This window comes from Staurois parvus, unplaced genomic scaffold (assembly GCF_062004578.1).
Source record: "Staurois parvus isolate SC_StPar_1 unplaced genomic scaffold, SC_StPar_1.0 ptg000006l, whole genome shotgun sequence".
NCBI lineage: Eukaryota > Metazoa > Chordata > Amphibia > Anura > Ranidae > Staurois > Staurois parvus.
The window spans coordinates 17,074,792-17,094,983 of record NW_028317802.1 but is presented as its reverse complement, the minus strand read 5'-3'; positions in this window follow the sequence as shown (position 1 = coordinate 17,094,983).

The window sequence follows — 20,192 nt, the reverse complement described above, 5'->3', positions numbered from 1 at the left end:
CGTCACTCTCACCACTACCAGCTGGGCAACCGGACCTTTTGATGCAGTGGAGGGCAACAAGTCTGTCCAAAAAGAAATGCTATCAGCACGGAATCAGTCCCGGTCCGTGCAGTCTTCCCCTGGGCAGAAATAATCTCCCAAGATGGTGCCAGGAGAGAGATACACAACAGCCTCATGGCTCCACAGCCACGATCACCTCACATAGGGCAGACCATGCAGCCAACAGGGATCCTTTCTTCTCTCACCAAGAGGACACTCTCCAGGGTAAGCCATCTCCTTCTATCCCTTCTCAAGCTTCTCCCCCTGGGTCAGGAGGGTCCCCAGCATCCTCAATGGACAGACACATGACAGAACTGGTGGAGCTAGTGCTCAGTCAATCTAGCCCTGCTTATGACCCACCAGACCAACAGCCTGTGATATACTCGGGTGACTCACTGCCTATCGCCTGCTTCTCTGTCCTCCTACAGCAGGAATTATCAAATGTGTGCATGATAGTTAGTGCTGATCTTAAACAGACTTTTCACAGCATTGGAGATAGACTAGACACTGTTGAATCTAAAATGGATGGTACAGTTTCCAAGGTTAATCAAGACTCAATGCAATGATTTCTGCACTTCAAGAAAGATATGCTAAAATTGAAGATCTGGAGAACAGGTCACACGGATATAATGTACGTATAAGGGCACTCCACCACTGACCTGGAGGGGGTGATCCACACACTTATGAAAGATCTAATTCCTGATATTTCACCATACCACATAGAAGTCGACAGGATCCATCAAGCCTTAAAAGCACCTAGATCAGATGGTCTTCCATGAGACACCATAGTCTCATAGGGTAAGAAGAGAAGAAGGGCGAAAGGCAAATCCCCCCTTCTTTTTGTTTTTACCCTATAGTGCCTCCATGAAACGGGTGACTGAATTTAGGCTCATCCTGCTTTGTTAAGATATTCACAGTGTTGGGCTTTTTAAAGCTATTTAGTTGTTGGGATAGACTATACTTTGATTTATGCGCAGGGAATCCTCTGTATATAGGCCTTTCTCCGGTCCATCCAGAATGGGCCCTTGGGAAAGATGCAAGGCCCGGATGCTACCTTCTCTTGCCAAATCGTAGTTATCTATCCTACCCTCTTACACATTACAAATATGAGCTGGGGTGGAAATGCATGCCACGACTTGTGACCTTGCCATTGTTGCTTAGATGGCAGCAACGTCATGCTTATCGACAAGGGATTATTTTCCTTCTCGGACACAGGTCCGTTATTACACACATGTGGTATATGCATACCAAATTTCTATATTTGGCATTGGGCCACACTGTTGATTATTACTGACTCTTTCTCTTCTTTTCTTTTCTTATTTACTTTCCTTTCTATTTTCCTGTGCCAACTCTCCTAGTTCCAACAAAGGAAGGGGGAATGCTAGAATCCTACCAGATCATAGATATTCTCAGCCTCCAAATGTACTAATGCTAGATACCCTAATTGCTATATGTCGCATGGCCTGGAAAAGAAAAGATGGGTGGCAATCTGCTTCTCAAAACAATATAATTTATGCCTTCCACAGTGGTTAAAGACAAAGAAGGTAAATATTTAATGGTGGTAGGTAAGATAAATGATCAATCGGTCACCTTGATGCACAGAATACAGGTCAATTAGCCTTTATCAAGCACACGTTGGAAATCCTGCTGCCTCGAGCATTGGGACATGTGGTGGTGGTGGGGAGTGACAGCAACAGCCTACTGGACCATGCTTTGGATAAATCAAATCCCCACAATGCAGTTCTCAAAAATGTCCCCAAGCAAAATTGTAAATTGGCAAAGCTGTTAAATGAATATGACTTGATTGACACTTGGAGGGAACTTAATCCCTCAACCCGTGACTTTACACACCACTCACACTTGCCGAAAGATCATATCCTGGCCTTTACTCCTCTGCTACCCTTTATAATCTCAGCCAAGATGCTTACTACACCTTGATTGGACCATTCCCCAGTTAGATTGACTCTTACAGACTTATGATTGGACCATTCCCCAGTTAGATTGACTCTTACAGAGTTATGATCTAAACCTCCACCTTCTGCATGGTATCTGAATGCATCACTGCTTCATGATATTTAGAGAAATAGAGATGGAATTGCGCCTTTTTTTCCATGAGAACACACCGCCAGCTACTTCCTCCATTATTAATTGGGCAGCACATAATGTTATTTGGGATAAACTGACTTAAATAGCAGCTAGATCAAAGCATAATAGAGAGAGAGTACGATCATGCAACAGGAGACAGAGGTGTGATGTCTACAGGAGGAACAACGGAGGAACCCCCAGGTAGACCTTAGATATAAAATCAACCAGGACCGTGTAGCGTTGAATATGAGTTTGACCAACCAAGACCATGTAGCGTTAAATATGAGTTTGACCACCCAGGCAGAAAAATATCTTCGCTGGTCACTTTATCACTATTATACTATGGGAGATACCACCATACTTGCAAGAAAGCTGTCTCCCCATGCTTTTACCTCAGCACTGTTGAAATTACATTAAAAAAATGGACACCTGACCCAAAACCGACAACATGTTGTACACTACATTTTTTTATTTTTACTCCACACTGTACGCTAAACTGGCCCCATTTCAAAGCACTCTGGCGGATAAATTCTTTCAGAATATCTTGTTGCCAAAGTTAAATCAGTCACATAGGAAGCACTTGGACAAGGAGTTTACAGAAATGGAAATAATTCAGAGAGCTATTAACCCCTTGACGTCTATGTAACACAACTATGCGGCTTCACAGCACTGGGCTTTTTTAAGTGGGGCCGCATATTTGCGTACCTGTCTTTGTTCTGGGAGTGCGTAGTGTGGTGTGCTCCCAGCACAAAGACCAGGGTTTCACTGAGAGCCCTAACAACTGGGACCCGAGACCTCAGATTCCGGTTCACATGATCACTGTGATAACCTCTGTGATCAGTCACTGTACAGCCCGACCCCTTGTTTTTTTATTCTCTCTTTATAAATGGAGAGCGATACATTGTATCTCTCTACCTCCTGGCATAGAGGGAAAAAATGTTTGATCTAGGTATTTTTTTCTTTATTTTTTAATATTTATCTATCTTTTTTTTTTAACAAAGTTTGATCTAGTTTAGTGCCAGGGTAAGTTTTTGTTTAAAAATTTGGTATTAGTGTCAGTGTGTTTTAGGTAAACAAAACACAAATTTCACACTATTGTTTCTAGGCTGTACTACTGGTACAAACAAAAATAACATACACATATAAGGTATCACTGTGATCGTCAAGAGCTGGAAAATTTATTTTGAGTTGTTCTTTTGTAGTAGGTTATGGTAGTAACAAGAAACACACAGCTAAATTTAATACATTTTTTTTTTTACTATTTTGGGTCAGTTTTCCTTTGATAATGAAGAAAAAAAAACAAGAAATATCCATTACCATTTCCCACCAAATGAAATTCCAATTTATTCTGAAAAAAACAAGGTATAATTCACCTGGATGTACAAAGTAGTTGTGTTGATATGGACGGTTTCACTAACACATGTCAACGTTGCAAAGTCGTGTTTAGGCATTAAGATTTGTTTTACCCTTAGGCGTGAAGGGGTTAAAAAAGTCTCAATCCATCCAAAGCTCCAGGCCCGGATGGATTTAGGAGACACGTTTATAGAAAATACATTGAAATTCTGATTCCACATCTGTGCTCTTTCTTCAATGTGGTACAGCAAGGTGCTCCTCTTCCTGCAGATGAGAATATGGTAGATATACATACTATACCAAAGCAGAGGAAGGACCATAGAGACTGTGCAAATTATAGACCAATCTCACTAATTAATATGGACTTGAAAATATTGACTAAAGATTTGGCCACTAGACTTAAGTCTTTCCTTGCACACCCTGATCAAGCTGGCTTTGTCCCTAATAGACAAGCCTTGGACCAAACACACCGTGTCATAGATATCATCTCAGCCCTTGATTCAGATTGGGATAGGAAAGAAATCAGGCAGAGCATGCTTTTGTCACTGGGCATGCATAAAGCTTTTGATTCCCTTTCACGGGACTATCTTTTATATGCTATGTCTCACTACGGGTTTGGTCCGCGGTTCCTGACGACACTTCAGATTCTTTGTGATGTCCGCACTGATCAAGGGCTATAGTTCCCAAGAGATAACTATACACAGGGGCACTAGACAGGGTTGCCCACTTTCCCCCATATTGTTTATCTTAGCCTCAGAGCCTCTGGCTATTAAAATGTGACAGAGTGTAGACATATTGTAATGGACCGCCTGACAGTACCTCTATCAGTCCCCTGATAGAGCCTCCCCAGAGTGCGGAGTCTAAGTACCAGAGCACTTGTTCACCAGGGCCCCTGATGGTGGGGATGGACTTGGAGCGCTCCGGGACCAGGTCGCAGCTGCTAGGTATCTCTACCAGAGGTAGAGGAGTCTGCCAAGGGCTCCAGCGGGTTAAGAGTCTGATGTGAGGGAGCCCAGGGATCCCTGAGGGATGGATGGACGGATGAGCAAAGTCAGAGTCAAACAAGCAGGGTCGGTAACTAGCGGGTCGGTGAGGTACAAGACGATAGGCAAAGGATAGTCGGGTCACACGCAGGGTCAATACCAAAAGATCAGATCTATAAGGGAACATCCAGGAGCAGAGTCAGGCAAGCCAAGGGGTCAGGACAGGAGAAGGCAACAAGGTCAGACAATCCAGATCAGAGTACTCACTACACAGGCAACAGGATACAAAAGACCATTCGGCAACAAGCGTCTGTGCAGGGCTGGCTTAAGTAGCCCGCCCTGCACCTGACAGTCGCCGCCTAGGTCCCAGTGCCTGCCTAGTACTGTCAAGACGACGGGTGCGCCTGGGTCCTAGTGCCCTGCTACCTCTATGTCTTGACAGACGCCTACGCATATGTAGACCCATGCGTCGCGATGGTCCCTGACACATATGGGGCATAGAATGTGGGGACAGAGAACACAAGTGCTCTCTTTTTGCGGGTGACATTTTGATGTTGCTGTCTTCTCCTGTCACCTCTATTCCCAATCTACAGGTGCCACTGATGCCTTTTGCATTAATATCAGGACTAAGGTAAACTCAGCTAAATCACAGGCCCTCAATTTATAATTGGAAGATCATATTGTGACCTCCCTTAAGCAAACCTACACATTTCAGTGGCAATCTGAGGCCCTTCTGTACTTAGCTATTTCTCTTATGCCCTCTTTACATACTCTGTACGTAAGGAATTACCCGCTATTGTATAAAAAGCTTTATGAAGAACTGATTAAATGGCAGAATAATCCTCCTTCATGGTTTGGCAGACTATATTCATTGAAGATGAACATTCTTCAAAGATTATTATATTTGTTCCTTACTATTATAGTGAATGTTAGCATGAGTGATTTACACACGTTCCAAAAGAAAATGTTATCCTTCATTTGGGGGGCCAATCGGCCTAGAGTGAATATGCTTAACATTTACAAACCTAGAAAGTGGGGTGGACTGGCTGCATTCAGTGAGAGTGCAATGTCTGTCAGAGGGATGCCTTCTAGCACTGGCTTCCATTGTGATCAAATGCCAAGAGACACAAAGGAAGCTGATGCTGGAAAATGTTAAATTTAAAGGTCACCATGAACAATGTTTTTTTTAGGATCACCCATCTTTCACCAATGAGTCCATTTATCTGCTATGAAAGCACCAGTTGACTGTTGGTTCACACAAAACCAAAGGTTCTCAGTCCTCTCTCTCTCTCTCTCTCTCTCTCTCTCTCTCTGTATATATATATATATATATATATATATATAGTATATATCACATTGTAAAGGCCCTGGGAAGTTCATATAAAGTAGCTATGCAATGGGGCTGATTTTCTAACATGATGGCCCAAATTCCAACTATATGCTGAGTGGAGGCTGTGTTATGACTTAAAAACCTAGAGGGAGGGGCATTTACTGAAAAGTCTGCTAGGGAAAAATTGCATTTACTCAGTAGTGTTTGATGTGATCAGTTTAAAGGTACCAAAATATATCAGTGGTCCACTGTATTAAACAAAATAAATGATAGACTTTTATGTTAGTGTACAGGTCATGTTTAGAATAGCAATTCTTGTGGCAAAAGAAAGCAAAGAAGCAGAATTGTTTTGCAGTCAGGCCTTAAAAAGGTGGTGGTTCAATTTGCCAGTACAATATAATCTCTTAATTTGTCTATATGCTAATCAGAAATACAAATTATTTTGTAATCCATTTCTGTTTAGTTAACAGACCCTCAAGTGTTAGTCCAAGGAAAAGAAAAAGGACAGGAAAAATTTAAAACAACCAGTAGCTTTTTTTCCCCAAGAATTATTGGTTATAAGTGTCTGTTGAGGACTAATCATCCCTGTTTTGCTATACTGAGCTGCCGTTTTAAAACAAAACTTGTTGGTCTAGCCTCCTCATACAGTATGTTCATAATATACATGTTATCAGTGTTACATTTAATTATGAACTTTCAGTAAAATATTTTCTTCACACCATAGTTTGAGTCTCATTTCTTTCCTGTTCAGAATCAACACCTTCATATTTTGCCTTAAAACTTTTTTCTTTATTTTGATAGATCAAGGAGTGTTTAAAACCTATGTCAGGATTTTATGACTGAGAATGAGATTATGACACACGAAATCAAATAAAGTACTCTTCTGGTTGGTGTGACCAGGTTACATTGATTGCGATGACTGTAAAAACCTTTTAAATATTAAGGGACAGAGCCTGTATGAGCTTGTGAGTGAGTACAAGCAGAGGGCACTCCAAGAAAGCCTTTGTGAAAAGCATATCAAGACGGTTATTTACAGAACCTTGGTATCTTTCCCTTAACCACTTCACAATCACGCTATAGACAAATGATGGCTACAGCATGGTTGTCCAGTTCTGGGAGGGCGTCATATGATGTCCACCCAGAATGAGACCCCCAGCAGTGTGCACCACATGATGACACAGCTGGCCACATGATGAGGCCAATCACAGCGGCCTTTTACTACGTGATGAGCTTTGTCCAATTACACAGCAGATCACAGAGTAAATACAGTTGCTGGTTATCAGCAGCACTTTCCTCACGCTGTGACAGTGCCCTGATGATCAGTGCCGCCCAGCAGTGCCACTTATCAGGGTCGATAACCAGCAAATTTCACAGAGCAGCTCTGCACTGATCAGTACCCACTAGTGCCACCCACCAGTGCCCAGAGGTGCCACCCATCAGTGCCCAGCACTACCACCCATCAGTGCTGCCCATTAGTTGAGCCCATCAGTGGCAAGCAGTGCCACCAGTCAGTGCTATCAGTCAGTGCTGATAGTCACCACCCATCAGTGTGGCCCATCAGTGGCCATCAGTGCTGCTTTTCTTTTCCACCTCATCAGTGCCCATCAGTGCTGCCTGTCAGTGCAGCCTCATCAACGCACATTATTGAAGGAGAAAAAATACCTGTTTGCAAACTTTTGTAATAGAAACAAATAAACTTTTTTTTTCAAAATTTTTGCTCTTTTTTTTTGTTTATAGTGCAAAAAAATAAAACATCCAGTGGCAATTAAATACCACTAAAAGAAAGCTCTATTTGTGTGAAAAAAAATAATGATTTCATATGGGCACAGTGTTGCATGCCTGCGCAATTGTCATTCAAAGTGGGAGAGTGCTGAAAGCTGAAAAGTGGCCTGGGCATGAAGGGGGAAAATGTGCCCAGTAGGCAAGTGGTTAAGGAAGGTTACTTGGATCAATCATTTGTCCACACCTGCCTTGTTGCACTGTTATGGACTTTGTGCAAAACAGTGTCATAGATACCATAGATACCAAACAGAAGTTTTGTTTGTTTTCTCCCGATGCACAGATAATATCCATCCATACCCTGTTGCCAATTTATGAATGCAGATATCTAGGCAATTTTCTTCACATTCTCAAAGGCTGGTGAACTATTACAATTTTTAAGTGGATCCAAAACCATATACAAGACAGAAATGTTTATACCAGATGTTTTTTTCTGATTTTGTGTTCACTGGAACTTTAAGTTAAAGTGAACCTTACTCAGTTATAAACTCTTAAAAGTAAATGTCCTACCTAAAAGCAGATACTACAAGGTGCCCACTATCATCTTTAATAGTCAATGAAGCCTCTTCTGTGCCTTTCTATAACTTAGCTTCACTTTGTTAAACTGTAGCCTGGTTGAACTTGATTTATGGCTAAACTCCACCACTTACCATCGCTCACCACTTGCCATTTCATGTGAAACCAACTTTACAGGTCACCGAAGCAGCCTTAGTGGATAGTGAAATGGCAGTTGGCAGGGCTTAGCCATTAACTCAGATCCCAGTTACAAACTGAAGCTAAATTAAAGAGGAGCACAGAAGAAGCTTTACTGAGTAATAAAGGTAGCACTTTTACTTCAGTTTTAAAATGAAGCACATGTTCACTATAAATTTGAAAAATTTACAAGCCACTTATAAAGATATTCTTTAGAGTCCCATTGATCTACATTATGCTGAAGTATTCAAGCACAAGATAGAAGCCTTTGGAGTTATAAAATCTGTTCATTAATGGTTTTAAATAATACATTTTTAAAACTCTAGGCAAATTGTAAAATTTGTAAAGACATGCAATGTCATTCATATGCAATGTCATTCATTTGATCTGATTCTGCTTTGAGTTTTCTTTGCATTTTAGGAATGTACTGCTCAGCAAAGTTTGAGGCTTGTGGCTGATAATGAAGTTTGTTTCTCTGTTTTGTGAACAATAAAATCAAAAATGCATTCACTGTGCTGTTTGATCAAAATGTGGGCCCTTACTACTTAAAGCATGTGCTTGCATTACAATCTATAGAACTTTTGCAATTTGATTAAAGCTTTAATTAAAGGCATTCTGCAACTTACAACTATTTCTAAGTGAATATACCATGATCCAGAAAAGGTTTATTATAAAATGTTGTCCTGACAGAAGCTCTTGTTAAAAGAAATCTTTCGTGAAAGAAATATGAAGGCTGTCATTCTGATATGCCTCTCAAAATGCTAGTTGCAAATTGTCATGCTGACCCTTTTTCTTTCAGAGTCACTGAGCTGATACAAGTATAAAAATCAGGGCTTCTTATTTCCTTTTCTGTGTACTCATTCTTGGTCAGTGACGTCAAAAACAAGATAACTAAACAAGATAAAAAAAGGTTATGACCCCCCCTCAAACGTATATCATGAAAAGTGTCCTTTAAAGTCTATGTAGAGGCAATTTTTTTTTTTTCTTTTAAATTTAGTTTTAGATGTTGTGAGGAAGGGTTCTTTCTATTTTTTGCTTTCTAGGTCCCAGTAGACATTCAAGTATTTGTATATTCTCAATATGCAGATGAGCTTTAAAACAAACTCTTAGTTTTGGATGGTGTGGGGAAGGGCTCTTTCTGTTTGTATTGCTTTCTTAGTCCCTGTGGACATTCAAGTGTTTGTATATCCTTAATATGCATATGAGCTTTAAAACAAACTCTTACTGATCTATGTAACTGTGGGTACTGCAGAGCAACTCATCCTTAAATGTCACAGCAGATGGATGGACATTGTCTATGTTCTCTTCTTAACTGCGCAGCTCGCTCTACTAACACCCCACTAAAACATGGTAAGCTTAAAGCAGACATTTTTAATGCATACATGTTTGAAGACATAGAAAAGCAATATCAAATATGCCCCCACAAGGGGATATACTTGAAACCAAGCACAAAAGGACCAATACCAGTATACAACCCTCAGAGTTAGATGGACAAGGGGTGATTGTTAATAAATCTCAAGGTAATGTTCATGAAAAGTGTGTTTGAAGATATTTTCACTGCAGTTCTTCTCTATTGACAAGGATAAACTCCTGATAAAACACCTCAAATTAAAAACATCACAAAAGCTTGATAAACTCATATCATGCTCATCATAACTGCACATACAAGAATGCATCTTTCAAGGCACAGTCATTCACAAAATGCAGTTAGCTTGCTTCTGTCTTTGACACAAGCCCAACAAATTATTCTACCAGTAGCTGTTTTGGAAGTGTCTGACACTTGCTACAGAAAAAGAAATTACTGAAATTCCGAAAGGAAACCCAGTAAACGGATGCACAGCATTAAAATAAAAGATATAGAAGGAAATGGAAGAATCAATAACAACATCAATTAGCTAGTTAGAGTTCCCTAGAGAACTTTATAAATATATTTTATTACTGAACATGCATAAAAAAGAATTGCCTGAGCAATAATCCTTCCTCAGTCACTTTTTGATCTGTATTATTTTATGAGCCTCACCAAGAAAGGGCAAATACATAGAGTATATAAGAATGAAAAGCAAGTGGCCTCTAGTGAAAAAAACACATTTGTACAAAAACTCTGACCTTTCAGCAGTTCAGGCTCATAAAATGATTATGAATTTCGATATCTATCACAGAAGAAAAACACAATATATTAGGGACATAATATAATAACAAAACAGATTGACTATATATGTACTGCTGATAGCTTTACAAGAGTAGTGAATATAGAAATAATTCCATTGTTTAAACAGATTTTGAACCCTTTGTGGTTTTTATTTTTCAGTCAATGCATTGCATTGACACAACACTGACGAGTGGTAGAGATATGCATTAAAGAAATAGAAGAAAAATACATAAATGTGGTGCTTAGCATAAAAGGCCCTGTGCTAAGTATACAGTATATTACAGTATATGGTAGGTTTAGGTTTATTTTACATGTTGCTGTTATTTTACATACAATGCTGCTGACCATTATAAAGTGCCAGCGCCTAGATGCCCATCATAATGATGGATGCATTGGAATATATTGGGTTGTGAGGGAGTCATCAAGCTCCAACGTTACCAGGAAGTGTCAGAGCTTTTCTTGACCAGAACAACATCAGAGGCACTGTAAGCGGTTTATAAAAGTCACCTTTTTTTTCTTGTTGAAGTGGTTGAAGTGACACTTTCACTTTAAAATAGGCCCCTTTGTAGGCAACATTTAATTTGTATGTAAAGGCAAAGTTTTTTTTATAAATTTGTGAACTAAAGTGTGTAAAGGTTAGGTCTTGTTTTATTGTTATTTATGCCCCAATTGGGGAAATTAACTATTCTACTTATACTGGAAACTATTGTCACTGAGACACAAAGTAAATAAAAGGCAACAATTTTGAGTTACTAGAACAAAAAATTATGGTATATCTTCCAAAAAGAGCTCTACATGCTATGCATATTTTAACTCCTTTAATTTGGAGATGGCACATTCCAGGCTGTTTTGTGCAGACAGTTTACAAAATGTGGATTGTTCAACAATCAAAGTCAATCAGGGCTACTATGGCTGGAGTAACCAGACTCTGAATTGTCAGATTTGGAGCATTGAAAGCTGACCTAAGAAGAGAAAGCATGCCTTTTGATTTCTATTTTGTTATTTATACCCCAATTGGGGAAATTAACTCTTCTACTAATACTGGAAACTATTGTCACTGAGATACAATGTAAAGGAAAGACAACAATGTTGAGTTATTAGAACAAAAATGATGGTAAATCTTCCAAAAAGAGCTCTACATGCTGTGCATTCTTTAACTCCTTTAATTTGAAGATGGCACATTCCAGGCTATTTTGTTCAGACAGCTTACAAAATGTGGATTGTCCAACAATCAAAGCCAATCAGGGCTACTATGGCTGGTGTAACCAGACTCTGAATTGTCAGATTTGGAACATTGAAAGCTGACCTAAGGAGAGAAAGCATGCCTTTTGATTTTTATTGTACTGAGATATAAAAAAAATGTCAATATACAGTATTTACAAATATTCACTATTTGGAATTTGAAAATATATTTGCAGGTAGTTCAGTATGTAAGTGACTGAAATGTGAGCAAAGGCTCTTTCCAGTCAATTTGTGAAATTGCTGTATAACAAAAAAAAATAGATGAATGTTACATGCCTTAAATTATAACTAATGGCAAAGCATTGTTTTATATGTGGATAGAAGGGTGAGGAAATAGATCTGATGTTAGATTTTATTTGCTGTCTTTGTCCTCATTATGGACCCATGTAAACAGGTATGAATGTTTGGATAAACCCCAAATTCTGAGTTGCCAAAACAATTTGATTAGAGATAAAATTTTCTGATGAGGACATTTTTTCCAGTAAAAAAAATCTAAAAAGGAACATACCTCACATTGGAAATATATCCTCTCACTTTCTGTTCACTGCAACTTAAAGGAAATGTCTCACCATGCAAATGTTTTCTTATAAATTTAGAACTAGCATGGTTGACAGCTCCCCCTTCCTTCTGACCATGTTGCACTGTGGAAGATAAATAGGGAATTAATTTCAATTGATAGTGCTTGTCTTGAGTACAGGTGCTTATGTGCCACCAATGCCATCACTGAAAATACAAGGGGAGGGGGGCGTATCAGCCTTGGGAAAAGGTCGGTGTGTCTTCCTGGAACACATGTACACTCACTAAAGGACAGGAGCACGGGGGGGGGGGGGGATTGGGGGCAACAAAAGCAACTGAGGTCCACCTGAGCGTCACAATAGGAATACTCACAAATGGGGCTTCAAAAGCTCTCTGGCAATATTACCTCATATGAGGATGTTATTTTATGGAGACTCATTTTGTGTTTGTTTGCACAAATAATGTGGCTTATGTGAACATGAATAAAATGACTGATAGGTAAGCATTCATTCCTAATGAGACTTCTTCAAACAACAAAAGTGTCTTAAGCTGAAGAGCTAGTTGTCAGGGATAAAGTAATATCAAATCAGGCAACATTTTTTCCTAAAAAAGATGTTTTCTCTGCCCAGAGACAGAGCAATTGGGACATGCAGGGAAAATGCATGCAAGTATGGAGTGAAATTTTAAAAGTGCACTGGTTTAATGTGTAGCACTCCATTACTTATTTTTTTTTAATTTCTGCTGCATGTACACCACTTAGCAACTACTTATAAAAAGCTATTATTGATATTATTTCTATTGTTGATATTCAGTAGCAAACTAAAGTGAACCTTTGTTTTTACATATATAAAAATGTAAAACACTCACTTCGTGTGACCAGAATAGGATGTGTGGTGAGAAATTAGACCATGGGGAGCAAAACATATCATAGAGTTTTCAACATGTACCCACTTCATTCAAAATTTAAAAAAAAAAAAAATTCAGAGTCTGGTTAAAACTGAGCTTTAAAACACAGAATAGAGAGTAGTCTGGTGAAAACCTTTAAATCTTGTGTTTAGAATCTTTTGTATTTTTTTTTAAATGTACCGCTTTAACTCTAATTTGGTAATAACAGAAAAATCATTGTACAGCAGGTTGTGGAAGTCTAAAAGTGATTTAGAATAAGACACGATTTCTGTAGAACACTATGGATTGTAGATCTATTTATATAGTGTTCCCCTGTTAATTCCTGTTGTTATTTGTTGAAAGTTGACCCATGTTTGCTCTATACACATATAGAAAAACAGAGAAATTTTCCTCTGGGAAAGCATCCATCAACTGATGCTAAGCAGAAATGAGCAGATTCAGCAAATATGAATGGATTCAGATATATGTTTCCCTGTCACTGGGCTGGCCACATATTTAATTATAATTAAGAAAGAGAGCTAACATAGAAGATATAGAAATATTACGAGATCAGTACATGAACTAATGCAAGGTTATGTAGTCGAAGGAAATCAAAAGAACAATGATAATGTGCTGAAGGTAAATAGCAACAGAAGCCAATAAGAAAAAAATCTTAAACAGGAATCTGTCCAGATATATAGGTTTACTGTCATCAAGCATGTTTTAAGATAGCTGTATAAAAAAGAAACAGAAAACACATCAAATATTTCTTCCCCTCCCACCTCACAAAGCTGCTCAGGTCCTGTGTGCATGGAAAATATGGACATACGGCAAAATACCAGCAGATTTCCCTTCTAACATAGAAACATAGAAAAGTGACGGAAAAAGACTGAGTGATCCATCAAGTGTGCCAATTTCTTGCTTGTTTGGTTTTTTTTTGTTTTTGTTTTGGTGTGGGGTGTTTTTTTTTTTTTTTGGGGGGGGGGGATTGTTAACTTTTTTTTTAGTATAGATCTATGCTTTTCCCAGGCATGTTTGAAGTTATTTTCTGTTGACTGGCTCACTACCTCTACTGGAAGTTTATTCCAAGCATCAACTACTCTTTCAGTAAAATGGTACTTTCTGAGATTAGTTTTGAACTTTCCTCTAATTTATTTAAGGTCATATCCCTGTGTTCTTGATTTTGGTTTCATGTTGAAAATACTGCCATCCTGAACCTTATTCACCCCATTGATGTATTTAAAGTTTTCAGTCATGTTTCCCCTTTGCATTCTTTCTTCCAGACTGTACATATTAAGTTCCTGAAGTCGCTCTTGATATGTTTTATCCCCCAGACTTTTCACCATTTTTGTTACACCGTCCCTGGACTCGCTCTAACAATATCTTCAATATCTTTATGTAAGGTCTTCAGAAGTGGACACAGCATTATAAATAACGTCTAACTAAAGATCTATATAGGGGAATCGGGACTTCCTTCCTCCTGCTGGTGACCCCTCTAGTGATGCATCCTAGAATTCTATTTGCTTTCCCCACTACCTGGCCACACTGTTTGCAATCAACTACTACCCCCCAGTCCTTTTCCTCTGAAGTGCTGGCCAACAATGTACCCCCAATGTTGTACTCACTCAAGGGATTATTTTTCCCTAGGTGCATTATTTTACATTTAGAAACATTGAACTGCAATTTCCACTTTTTTGACCAATCTTCCAGCAATGCCAAATCATGTTCCATGTTACATACACTTCCAGGGATATCAACCCTATTGCACACCTTTGTGTCATCAGCAAAAAGACATACCTTACCCAACAAACCTTTAGTTATATCACTTACATGTAGATTAAACAGAATAGGACCTAGTACAGAGCCTTGTGGTACACCACTAGTGACTGGTCTCTTTTCCAAGTGAACCCCATTTACAACCACACCTGGTATCTATATTTTAGCCAGCTGCATATCCACTGAACCACCCAAGAGCTAAGTCCTAGCTTGTGCAACATTTGTATTAGATCATATTGTGGAACTGTATCAAATTCCTTGCTGAAATCAAGATATGTCCACAGCACCACCCTGGTTCAAAACATTGGTAATATAGTCAAAAAATCCAATCAGATAAGTCTGACATGATCTGTCCTAAGTAAAGCCATGCTGCTTTGGGTTCAGCAAGTTGTATATTTTTAAGTGATCAATGATCCTTCTTTTCAGGAGTGATTCCATTAACTTGACTACAACAAATGTTAAACTCACGTGCCTGTAAATGCCAGCTTCTACCTTGCTGCCCTTCTTGTGGATAGGTACAATATTCGCTGTCCACCAGTCATGGGGAACTTCTCCTAGTAAAAGAGATTGAGGTATAGTTGTTGGACCATTAACTGATGTTTTTAATCAAAGTTATCTTAGAACTCTGGGATGAATACCATCAGGGCCCATTGCCTTATTAATCTTTAACTGAGCCAGTTTCTCTGCTACTTCTGTCTCTGGAAATCTTAAAGATGAACCATCATTACTAGAACCAATATGATTTTCCTTATTATTGTTAGTTGAACAAAAGCAATTGTTTAAGTGGTTTGCTACATCCAGGTCTCCCTCAACGTAAGTGTTGTGCCCAGTTTTCATTTTAGTGATCCCATCGTAATTTTTCTTTCTATCACTAATGTACATAAAAAAAGTTTTATGTCCTTTCTTAATAGATTTAGCAAATTCCTCCTCTTTCTGTGCTTTGGCAGCAATGATAACGTGTTTGGCCTCCTTTTATCAATTGTTATACTCTTCTCTGTCAGCTACACCTCCTATTTCTTTGAATCTCCTATATGCTGATTTTTTTCTCCCTTTGCTATCTTGCTTATTTCTTTAGTGAACCATATTGTTTTTTTCTTCTGTTTATTCTTACTAACTTGCCTGATATATAATCTAGTTGCCTCCAGGATAGTAGACTTTAACAGTGCCCACCTATTACTTACTGCTGTCGTTTTACACCAACCTTTCAATTCATTTTTTTAGAAATTCACCCATTTCGGCAAAATTTGTCTTTCTGAAATCTAAAACTTTTGTTTTTGTATATGATTTTTCAGTTCTTATTTTAATATCAAATCAAAGACGTTGGTGATCACTAGAACCCAAATTTTCTCCCCCCTCAACATTAGACAGTTTATCCCCATTTGTCAATACTAGGTCTAGAGTATGATCACCTTGGGTTGGATTTTTTACTAACTATTTTAAAGAAAGCCCATTCAGTGCTTCCATTATATCCCTGCTCTTGCTTGTAATAGCAGTTTTAGAATTACAGTTAACGTCAGGCATGTTGAAGTCACCCATAATTAAAAAGTCTCCCTTCATTGTGATTTGAGTTATCTCATCAATTAAGAAGTTATCATAATCTTCAGTCTGTCCTGGAGGTCTGTATATTGCACCAATTCTAAGGGAAGATCCTTCTCTTGGTGGAAGGCAGGCCCAGAGGGTTTTGAGTATTTCATTTGTTTTTTTGAATTAATGTTAGCCTTGTACTATTTTTTATATATATAGCAACTCCACCTTCCCTCTTCCCTACTCTGTTTTTCCTGTATAGTGTATACCCTGGTATAGTTATTTCCCTGCTCATTCTGTGACACCTCTTGAGCATGCTCTCTGTTCACTGGCTGTGGTTGACAGAAGCAGGAGCCAATGGCTCCTGCAGCTGCCTCCATATCTAGTGGGGAGACAGAGAGTTGAGAGAGCCGCTGCTCTCCTACACAGCGTCCAAATTCCTGGATATGGTTCCATATTATTCCTTTAAATAGTTTACATATTATTGATGTCAGGCTGACTGGTCTGTAGGTAAATATCTTAGCCCTTTTTTGAATATGGATATTAGGCTTTTTTTGTCAATTAGCTTGTACCATCCCAGTCAGTAAGCTTTTCCTGAAAATTAGGAACAATAGTCTGGCTATAATATGGCTAAATTCTTACTCTTGGGTGTTTGCCATATGGTCTCAGTGATTTGTTCACAGTAGGCTTTTCAAACTTTGGATTGCCAAATATACTAAGATCTGGCAGTCATGGGTGGACCATTACCTCCCTCCATATTTTGATACCACACCCTTGCTACTAAGTTGACTCCTTCTTGCTAACAAGGAACACACTGATTATATGCACCATTCCTGGCAAACCCTTGGGATCCCTGACCCCATCCCTGATCCCTTTCCCCTCATAGTCCATCTTTCTCCCACCCTCTCCTCTTCTGTTTCTCCAATGTTTACCTGTAGGCGGTATGGGTTGCTATTTTAGCCATTTAGGAATCCTGTGAATATTTACTCATGACTGACCACTCGTGTTTCTTATGCTTATACCATTCAACTCTTGGACAGGTTGTTTCTGATCTTGTGATCTTGTGCTTACATCAGTATCTGATAGCTTGCTTATGCTTATGTCAAGCAAGAATGAACGCTTCTTCATCTGTTGTAATTACATGTGTTAATCCTTTTGTCATCATTTTTTTTTAAGCCGAGCGATTGCATTATACACCTGTAACCCAAATGTCCAACAGCTATTGTACCTAAAATCCAATAAACATTTTAACCACTTGCCCTCTGGAAGCTTTACCCCCCTTCATGACCAGGCCATTTTTTGCTATTCGGCGCTGCTGTACCCAAACAAAATGTATGTCCTTTTTTTCACACAAATAGAGCTTTTGTTGGTATTTGATCACCACTGGGTTTTTTTTAAAATATGATGTGATATAAATGAAAATAGACAGAAAATTTTGCAAAAAAAACATTTTCTACTTTCTGTTATAAAAAAAATCCAAAAAAACTCAAATTTAATCATGTTTTGGTAAAAAAAAATCCCAATAAGTGCATATTGATTGGTTTCTGTGAAGGTTATAGCGTCTAAAAACTATGGTATAGATGCTGGAATTTACACAGCTTTTACTTTCTGACTGCCTATCACATTTCTTGAGGTGCTAAAATGCCAGTGCAGTACAAACACCCTAAAATGATCCCTTTTCGGAAAGTAGACACCCCAAAATATTTGCTGAGAGGCATGTTCAGTCAGTGGAAGATTTTTTTTACAAGTTTGTGTAAAAAAAAAAATTATCATATTCCAAAAAGTTTTCACTTACATGATATATTGCTCACACATGCCATGGGTATATGTGGGATTACACCCCAAAATACATGCTAATTCTCCTGAGTATGGGGTTACCACATATGTGAGACTTATTGACAGCCTAGCTACATAAAGACGCCCAAAATCCAATAACCCCTTGGAAAAGATGTGTAACTTCCTCAGTTCTCTTCCTCACTAGCTATCACAGTTTCTGAGGCTTTGAAATGCCAGTATAGCACTCCCCCCCCTCAAATGACCCATTTTTAAAAAGTAGACATTCCAAGGCATTTAATAAGAGGAATGGTGAGTATTTTGCAGAGCTCATTATTTTTTGGTCATAAGGTTTTGAAAGATAAAAAAAGAGAAGAAAAAATACATTTTTGTTTTCTTTCTTCATTTTCCAAAAACTTGTGGCAACAGATGACATCTGAAAAATACTCACCATGCTTCTTAGCAAATACCTTTGAGTGTCTACTTTTCAAAAAAGGGTACTTTTTTTTTGGGGGGGGGGGGGGTAGTACTATTCTGGAATTTCAGGGCCTCTGAAACTGTGACAGGTAGTCAGGAAGTGAAATGAGGAAATTCTGCTCTTTAAAAGCCTGAAGGTGCTTATTGGGTTTGGGGTCCTGTACGTTGCTAGACTGCCAAAACGTCAATCTCATGCTGCATCCCCATACCCAGGATAAGTAGCAGAATGTTTTGGGGTGTAAACAAGTTTTCTTGACACCAAGAGCTAAAAAGGTGACAGAGGAGGGATCTCCAGCACATAACTTGTGATTGACAGTCATACTCTGCAGCCATACCAAGAACTAAAAAGGTGACAAAGTAGGGATCTCCAGCCCATAGCTTGTGATTGACAGCCATACTTGGGAGAAGTAGCAGAATGTATTTTGGGATGTAAACAAGTTTTCCTGACACCTAGAGCTAAAAAGGTGACAGGGAGAATCTCCAGCTTGTGATTGACAGCCCCAGCTTTGTTCCTGTGTGCTGTGTGAAGGGTTGTGTGTCCTCCTCTCCAATCAGCTCTCTGAACTTTTGTACAGTGTGTAATTGCAGCTCCCACCCCCTTCTTTGTGAGTTTGTGAAAAATCATTTTCATCTCTAAGTTTTACAAGGATGTACAGGACAATGGGCTGCAAATAAATGGGTACACCTTATTTAGGACGGCTTGTTTCATCTCTGTGTATCACCTGAAGCCAGTTGCTAGGTATAGGCAATGGATTGTAATCACTTTAAAGGGCTGTCTACATGAGACTTACAAGAGAATTTAGAGATGCATATCATGTGGTGACCTTGGTTTACAAAAGAATATTTTATTGGCTTGGAAAAGTCCTTTACAGGCTTATCCATCTAAAATATTGAGTCTGTGTTTTATTTTAGTGCATTAGTGCTTTTGGGTTTTACAATGTTTTATATAATACAAGGATTAAGAGCTAAGTCAACACTTTTCTGAGTCTTGTGGACATGTTATTTATGAGAACATATTTATGTCAACAATACTTGCATAATACTGCATTCTGCAGAGTAGTCGATGATATCTTTCAAACCAAATTTGTTGAGCCAATAATGACATTATAAGTGTAGATGTTTATATACAGTATGTGTCAAGAGCCTGGGTTCGAACCTAGGCCTTCTGTGGTGAGAGGCAATGTTTCTTCTTGCTGAGCCACCTGGAATGGTGGACAGCTCCCTTGACAATTATTTGGATGATCCTACCTTGACTTTGTTTATCTTGAACATTGAACCCCTTGCTCCTCCTATGAACTTCCTGATAAAAGCCATGTCTCTGCATATCCTCTTTGCCAGATTATTGTGCCTTCTCCAGCCAATATCCCGCTTGTCTCACCTGCTGCCGTCTATACCTTTGCTACCGACCTTTGGCTTGTTCCTGGACTACGATTCTGCCTCATCTTCATCTACTACTGTTTGTGACCGACCCTTGGCTTGTTGACTAACTCCGCTTCTGCTTGATCCCTAACCTGTTCGATTTGCTATTGGATTCCAGCTTGCTCATTCCCTGGTGGGGTGATCCTAAGATCTGCGACCTGGTACTATT